Raw genomic sequence first — 8,789 nt, forward strand, 5'->3', positions numbered from 1 at the left:
AGTGGCATATCTCAATCACATAAAGAAGCATTTATGGAACTCCACCCAATGTGGATAATCAAGTACTTGCTCATGTTCTTTAAATTTAAAGTAAGAAAGTCTATGAATAGAACCTTTAAACTCATAATTGATTAATTGAATGTCATGGTCAATTTGGCAAATTGACTTTATCTACAAAATTTAATGATTTCATTGAGTATTACACTGTTCTAACATAGGAAAAGGTCTTCTTACAACATAACTAGCAAAAGTGCAATCACAAAGGTCACCTTCTAGCTAAAATTTTCAATCTTTGCATGCGAAGCCTATATAGAAGAAAATTGTAGAATACCACTAGACAACAACCTTCAATAAGTCAGCATATTTATTTCTCCTTGTTGTAGCTGTTGAAAATTGAAATATAAGGATTGAGGAAAATATTTAAGTACATGTCTCTCTTGTGATTGATGATCAAGGTGAGGATTGATGCTGGAAGCTCTACTCTCCTTGGGCTGGACAATTGCCATTCACACAGAATCCTCATCAATGCTAATGGGGACAAAATAAGGTACGTCACGGGAGGTGAAAAGCAAAATTTTATGATATTATTCTTGATGGGATTTGGAGACCAAGACCACAACTTCTTATCCCAGGCTGATTTAGGCATGGGGATCCTTGTCTATTCAGAGATCGGATCCTGGATTTTTGCAGCTTCCTCAGCGTGGAATTTGGCGAGAATCCTAGGCACCTTGGCCCCCATGGCACAATGTTGTCCGGTTCAAAGGTTTCATTCCCCAAAATAGTTTCATAGTCAGGTGAGTTCTCACTCAGTCTCCCCAATGCTGTGGACATTTACAACCAATTCTTTGCCTACCCCTTTTTCCAGTCAAAATCTAAGAAGGATTACTTCAGAGATGTTCACCTTCCGGGTCAAGAATCTTGCCTTTTGAAGAGCAATGGAATTGGGTGAAAAGAGATTTCAAGGGGAAAACCTCACAACCACCGCAGAAGCTATTATTTCGTGGGAGATTGGGAAAGAAACGTGGATGACGTACCTCTCTCCCTCATCGGGATCTCCCTCTCTCTCTCTCTCTCTCTCTCGCACTCTTTTAGAATTTAGAATTTGGAATCATTCTCAGAGTACACTTACCAACTCACTAAAAAGGTCCTTATGGTCTCTCTCTCTCTCTCTCTCCCGTCTGTTCTCATCTCATCAGACCCTAACACCGTCTCTCTCTCTCTCCCTCTCCGACTTTTCAAGAGCTGAATACTCATAACCAACAAAAAAAAAATGAAATTGGAAGTAAGAATTACCTGTCGCAGCAAAAACAAGTCCGATGCTTGATCGTTCTCCGGCAAGATCGGTGGGTTGGGACGTTGCAGTGGCAAAATCTCCTCTTCCCTCCTTCGTTTCTCCAATTTTCCAAAAACTCTTCTAACCACAAAAGGTTTTCTTAGAATTATATACACTATATCTTACAATACGTACGTGTATTATTATACATATTACTTATTCCAAATCAAGGATTCAGCACAATGAAATTTAGATCCAACGGTCCAAAGAACACCCCCCACAAGATACCTATATGAGGGGTTCAAAGAACACCCCTCCTTTTTCTTTTTTTTTCTCGAATGTAAGAGAGTATTCCTCCAAACATGGATGGGAAGGCATTTTTCTTATTAATTTTCTCTCTCACACACACACAGGGGTACCATGGGGTTTGAAAACAATATAAAGGGGGGAACTGAATCAAATCCAATATTCCAATCAGTTTCTTATGATTCGGCAAAGAACCAGCATAATCAGACCATAGGTGTGGAGTAGATCATAGCCATATGCCAGATCAGAACAGAAACATGTAAAACAAAATCCGTAAAGGGAGCCAGATCTTCCTAAACATGGGGAAAAAAATAGAGCTTACAAGTCTCTTTCAAACTTTCCAGACTCAGAAGTGATATGTACCTATTGTAATGCCCAACGAAGATGCTCCACACGGGATGTGGTTTTCGAAGATTTACTCAAACTTGTTACAAAAAATCCTCGCCGACTACTGTAAATCCCTGTTCAAACCTCACCAGCAAAAGCTCCTGTTTGTATTCTGAGATCACAAACCTAGGTGAGAGAAAGGGTAGAAAGTCACAGTAAATTCAGATAGAGAGAGAGATGTTTGGAAGAATTCTTAAATGGCTTCAGAGATCAATCGATTTACCCAGTTTCAGATCTCAACAACAAGAACAGAGATAATCAAGACCAAAAACCGTCTCTCTCCCCCTCTCCGACTTTTCAAGAAATGAATCCTTATAAGTAACAAAAAAGAAATTTAAAGCTGTAAGTAAGAATTACCTGTCAGCGCAGAAAGAACTCTGATGCTTGATCGTTCTCAGGCAAGATCGGTGGGTTGGGGCGTTGCAGGGGTAAACTCTCCTCTTCCCTCTTTCGTTTCTCTAACACGTAAATCTTAGGTTTCCCTAAACACTTATACCAAACAAAAAAATGTTTCTTAGACAATCTTGCAAAATATTCATGTGTATTATAATACATACTACTTATTCCAAATCAACACTTTAGGACAATGAAATTTAAATCCAACGGTCCAAAAAATACCCCTCACAAGATTCCTATATGAGGCGTCCGACCAAAAAACCTCAATGGTTGTCCTCACACCTCTCTTTGATTGCTTACAGAGAAAGAGAATCTCGCTACAAATATATAGCAAAAATTGAGACAGAATACAGGACATCATACACCAACAAGTATAATGCAAATTATTATACAAGCACAACAAATATAATACCAGTGCATAGAAGTAAATTGAGCAAGAAGACAAGCTTATCAAGTATTATAACATGTTCTGCTGATATTTTTCATCTTATTATGACACTTACCATGCCATGATCATATGGCCACCATTAAAGGAGATTATCAAAACCATTTATCCACAAGATGGATTTGATTGCCCTCATCCCAATGCTCTACGAAATGATAGCCCATCAAAATTGCCAAAAGGGTATCACTAATATTCATGGCTTGATAACTGAACATGATATATTGACCTTAAGGAAGGAGAACAGAACTCAGTTGATGTTAACAGTTCACCCTGGAAAACCATAATCTACTGTACATTTTTTTTTTCCTTGAAGGAGGGGAAATAGTGCATTGGTTTTTCATAAGGGGAATCGGATGCCCACATCAACCTTAAACTTGGTGGACCTTGTTTGCATTGTAGACCTTTAATTAAATCAAATTAATTAAACCAAAAAAAGAATCAATTGCGAAACACAGAGAGAAGTGTGCCTATATCGATCTTTAATTAACAAAATTACAAGGAAGATTTACAAACTTATGTAAACGTGGGAGTCTGAAAATGGGTCTGGGGATGGCAGAGTAACTATCAAATTAATCTTAGGTATCAAATTTTAATAAAACAAACAATAGATCCGAAAATGCATACCTCCGGTACCCAAACTAACAAGGAACCAGAGATGCTTAAAGCGGAAATATAGAGTTACAGTAATTATATTGTTTTCAAAAATTACTCCAATATTGAAGAATCACATGAAAGAATATGGAACCAAAATCCACAAACCCGTTAGATGCTTCAGTTGGAGAAGGCAAAGGCAGAGAGAGAGAGAGAGAGAAGGGGGGAGGCAAATCATACCTGTGTTTACGAAGGTGAGGGTGAATAGCTGCCGGAGCCTCCATGGATGAACGCCTTTGCCAAATGGGTGGACGAACGACTACAGAGCCAACCTGCCCATTAACAAAGGGAGTTAGGGCATGCCCTAAGTTTTAACGTTCTGCACCTCAGGAATCTCGACAAAATGGGGTTTTCAATACCTTCAAAAAACAAGCTTTCGATCACCGCCTGTAAGGACGGGATAGGGACTCGTGTGGGAGAAGAAACTTTGGGCTCTTGCTTTTCTTTTCTTCCAGGGATTCAGGGGCACAAGCTTTCGATCACCGCCTGTAAGGACGGGATAGGGACTCGTGTGGGAGAAGAAATTTGGGGCTCTTGCTTTTCTCTTCTTCCAGGGATTCAGTGGCTTCCATTTTCTTCCAGGGATTCAGGGGCTTTCATAGGGTTAAGGTTTGAAATCAGAAGAAATGGTAAGTTGGGACTTGGGACACGCAGGTAGGCAGAAGAAAATCGGGGTTCTTGCGTTTCTTTATTTTCAAGATACGTTACACCTTAACAGAAAAAAATACCTAATACGTATATTGTTCTATTGTTATATTAATAATATAGATAAATCAACCATTAGGATTGATTTTGTTCAGATCCTACGGTCCAAAATATACCCCTCAAAAGATTCTTAAATAGGGTGTCCGACCAGAAAACCTCAACCCTTAAAATAATAATTACAAAATAAGTGGATTTTTACCCTCTATTGTTTTAGATGGAGTTGATAACTTTTACACAGGATTTCCAAGGACTTGTTGGTTGTTACAAGGTCTTCAGGATGGGAGGAGATAGGCCTTTAGGGCATGATTCAAAGACTTGATCCCAGGAATTATCAAACCTCTATTTTGATTTGCCAATAAATAATGTTGTAAATTCTTGGGATTAAAAGGGGAGAGAGGGTTCTGAGCATGGTTCAGAGAATTGTTCATTAACCTGCTTCTGATCATGAAGACCCTTTCAATAATTAATGCCTCTTTCTCCTCATACACAGGTTACGTGATTTCGTCGTTGAAGTTGTGTCATCAGTAAATGCTCATACACTATTAAAGACTTGTGAATGATAAAAATTATAAAAAAAAAAAAAAATTCAAGATTTGAGGAAATTTCTTCTTCCCACTTCCCAGTTCTTGACCAGTAACAAACCCTTCGATCGTTCACACAAAAAGAAAAACAAAACAAATGAAAAGAGACTGGTTTAAACCTGGGTAAGGTTCAAACGGATCCAATGGACAACGGCTCTCCAAATTATTCTGAAAAAAACCACATATGAGATCATTTTGCAAAGATCAGCATCTGTTTTCTCCCAAAAAGTTCAAAACCATTATTTGTGGTTAATGACAAAGATGATAAACGCAAGACAATCTTCTGAGTCAACAATAGAATGGGAGGCCTAAACATTTGTCTCTCGATGATTGAAGCGGAGGAATATAAAATGGTAGGCGAGATATCGTTTCAGTCGCCCATTCCTCGACTGGTGATTCGATTGTTGCTCGTCAACATTTTCTTTTAGTCTTTCCATTCTTATTTTGATGAGTTTTTAAAAAAAAAAACTCTAGGGACCAGGACCAAATTGTTACGGGGTCTGAACCAAAAATTGTGTGTAACGGCCAAAAGAGATACGAGGGAGGATCCACAGCCACGATAACGGCAAGTGCTTTTTCAGTACGATATGAGATACGGTTCTCTGAGGGGTTCTCAGGGGGGAGTTTCCTTGCTTGGGTTACGTCTCCCTCCAAATTTCAACCTCTTGTCCTCCGAAGTCTCGCGCTGCTTCAGTGATATTTCCTGTCAACAGAAATTGATTATCACAGATTTATTAGGCTTGTTTTCATTGCATCTTTTCTTCCTTTTCCCTCTTTCTGTGTATTATTTTTTCAATTTATGAAAATTACTGATCATTATTGGTTTGTATCTGGCAAAGGGTTGAAAACTGTAGATTTACAGATTCTTACATCCCAATCTTTAGCTCTTTTCAGGTTTTAATGCGTATACATCCGAGTTCAGCCTACCCTTTCCCCTTCATTTCTCTTTTCCTGAAAGAGAACTCTTTTTGGGTGGTGAGATGGCTGAGGGTTGTCAGATAAAGAACATGCTGTTAGGTTAATCCGCGAGAAACATGTAATAGCCTCAAGCAAATTCAGATTCATCCTCTTGTCACTTAATGGAATGTTCCCTTACCAAAAAAAAGAAAAACTTATAGTCTCTTCACCACAGCCAAAAAAAGACAAAAAAAGACAAAAATCAGAAAAAAAGACTAAACAAATGGAGTAATATATTAGCTTCAAAGCAATGGCGGGCACGGCATTGCACCTGATGTGGAACTTTGAATACTCACTCAATTCCTTGGTCTCTTCTCTTCTCCTTAAGACTCTGGACAATGGATAAAAATCATGTACAATTCTAATCTTGTACAATTATGTACAATACCCCCTTGAAAGGGTGACGCATGGACAAAGTGGTTCGAACGGCTCAGATTAATCCTATATTGATCTAACTCCAAATCAATGAGTTAAAGTTAGATCAATGTAAGATTAATTTGAACCATTCAAATCATTTTATCCATGTGTCACCATCTGAAGGGGGTATTGCACGGATAAGGAATTGCAAACGATTTTTATCCCTGGACAATGATTCAAATCAATGTTTAAAAACCTGAAGTTAGTTCGATCCAGATTCCCTCCCCTAAAGTCAACCACCCTACCCCACCCCATCTCACACTGTTCTTTGGGGTGTGAGGACCACCTTTAAAGGGTGTGGACTGTGGAGACCACACCCCATGGATGGTGTGAAATGGGGTGGGGTGGTTACTCGCAGGGGAGAGGAACCTCACCTCCTTAAAAACACACTAACCACTGGTATCCATATCGGATTGGTCCGATCCAAATTAGCCATTCCGGACTATCTAATCTGAATTTTAAATCCCTGCTCTGAATCATGTATCCCTATACATATGCTATTCATTCCTGCGTATTAGCCCATCTCTCCATCTCCCTTTGAGATTTCGGTAGAGACATGGATACCTCAAGTGGTTCTGAGGCAGTAGTGAAGGGAGACAAGGACAATTCTCATATTTTGGGAGAAGGAGAGAAGAACACTAAATGGAAATTTGGTGCTCCTAGCTATGGTGTTGTCAATAAGCTCTTTGAAGAAGAGCGATCTCATTTCCCTTTCATGCCCCTAATTGTACAAATAACCATTTAAACATGGTTAGCCTTGGAATTTTGTCCAGTAACCTATAACCACCCTATGGGATAGCCTTGGAACATGGGTTGTACAATAAACTATTCTCTCTCTCTCTCTCTCTCTCTCTCTCTCACACACACACACACACACTCTCCAATTCTCTCCCTTTTTCCCTCTTTGGTTACCTATCCTACCATGGGAAGTTAATAAACTAGCCTTTGCAATACTCAAGTAGTTGTACATGATGCAAAAACTTGTCACCAACTATAGAGTGGGTGGAGAGCCCATATTTCCAAGGACTAGTCACTCTCATGTATACTAGCTTCTATGACTTAGGTGAGGATTTTTTTATTAATTGTACATACTAACACTCCCTTAGAATCCTTTTTTTTTTAGGTAAAACCCCCTTAAAATCTTGAATGACCAATCCAATGGCAACATGTCAACCAACAATCAATGCATGGGTGGAGAGCCCATATTGCCAAGGACATCCACTCTCATGTACACTAGCATTTATAACTTGAATGAGGCCTTGCTTATTAGTTGTACATACTACCACTCCTTGCATAAATAAAGAATGACCAACCCAATGACAATATATCAACCAACAATCAATGAATGTGTTTTAGAGCCCATATTGCCAATGACTAGTCACTTTCATGTATACTACCATTTATGACTTGAGTGAAGATTTGCTTATTAGTTGTACATAGTAACACTCCCTTAGTATCCTATTTTGTTTTTGTTAAAATCCCTTAGAATCTTGAATGACCAACCCAATGGCAACATGTCAACCAACAACCAATTAATGGGTGGAGAGCCCATATTGCCAAGGACACCCACTCTCATGTACACTAGCATTTATGACTTGAGTGAGGCCTTGCTTATTAGTTGTACATACTAACACTCCCTTAGAATATTGAATGACCAACCCAATGACAACATGTCAACCAACAATACACTCATTGTGTTTTAGAGCCCATATTGCCAAGGACTAGTCACTCTCATGTATAGTCTCATTTATGACTTGAGTGAGGAGGTTCCTAAGAAGAAGTCCTCTTCTAAGTTATCACTCATTTCTTATATATATGTATTACTTAGTCTTGTTGATTCAAAGCCCCTTAAGAATTCCAATTGAAAATAGCACTAGAGAAATGTCTTCCACTTCTATGATTGAGAAGGTTCCTAAGAAGAAGTCCTCTTCTAAGTGTGAGGAAGAATCACCTCTAAAGAAAAAAAAATCATCTCACCCAAAAGCTTCCCCTAGTCATGAAGAGGATGTCTCTCACCCAAAAGCCTCTCCTCACCATGAAGAGAAGTCGAAGATGAGGCCTCTTCATTCAAGAATGGGCAAGGAGAAGATGCAGTCCAAGATTGAGAAGTTCAATAAGAGGTTGGATCGACTAGGGAAGATGAATGAGACTATTGAACAAGTGGTTGATCCAGTCACTCCGACCGAAGCTCCAACTCCGGACCGCATTGAAAGGGGAAGTTCTTCACTTAAGCCAATATATGTGGTCGACCCAAAATCACCCCCTAAATCTCCCATTTACATCAACCTTTCAGATATTGATGATGAAGAAGTGGATGGTGCACTTATATTCCATCCTATTTTGTACAATGATGGTTGTGGTGGAAGTGGAGGAGGTGAAGTGAGTGGTGATGAACATGAGGAGTGAGCATGTCACAACAATCCTCTCTTTTTTTGGTCTCTGCAGATTTTGGCACACCAAACTCTGTTTTTAGTTGTTTTATCTAGTTCTCACCAAATTCTACCTTGCTTGAATATGGTCATGTTTTTTTTTTTTTTTAGGTCTTTTTATGTAATGCTTTGTTTTGTTGTTTTCACCTTTGATGCCGAAGGAGTGAAACGATGTCTCTTCGATGTCTTTTTATGTAAGACTCTTTTCTTACTTAAATTCAATTTCAGTTTCATGACTAAAA

General features: G+C 38.9%; 1 protein-coding gene and 1 non-coding gene across 9 annotated transcripts in view; one reads left to right on the forward strand and one right to left on the reverse strand.

Annotated features, from left to right (window-relative positions):
• Nucleotides 1–4,008, reverse strand: part of LOC122064656 — an 11,650-nt gene extending 7,642 nt beyond the window's left edge. For 5 of the 8 annotated variants that reach the window (XM_042628420.1, XM_042628418.1, XM_042628417.1 and 2 more), the window contains exons 1-2: nt 3,818–4,008; nt 3,639–3,730 (exon numbers count right to left, since the gene is read on the reverse strand). The gene's annotated coding sequence lies outside the window, so the exon portion shown is untranslated. Of the gene's footprint in view, nt 1–1,293; nt 1,415–1,942; nt 2,093–2,323; nt 2,456–3,638; nt 3,731–3,817 lie in introns of all 8 variants that reach the window. The other 3 variants (XM_042628416.1, XM_042628414.1, XM_042628415.1) reach the window with 2 other exon arrangements.
• A 1,028-nt stretch (nt 4,009–5,036) lies between these two features.
• On the forward strand, nt 5,037–5,162 carry LOC122064665. The gene has a single exon (XR_006135792.1). It is a non-coding gene; the product is annotated as a small nucleolar RNA snoR111 (small nucleolar RNA).
• The last annotated feature ends 3,627 nt before the right edge of the window (nt 5,163–8,789 follow it).

Source organism: Macadamia integrifolia, unplaced genomic scaffold (assembly GCF_013358625.1).
Source record: "Macadamia integrifolia cultivar HAES 741 unplaced genomic scaffold, SCU_Mint_v3 scaffold1709, whole genome shotgun sequence".
NCBI lineage: Eukaryota > Viridiplantae > Streptophyta > Magnoliopsida > Proteales > Proteaceae > Macadamia > Macadamia integrifolia.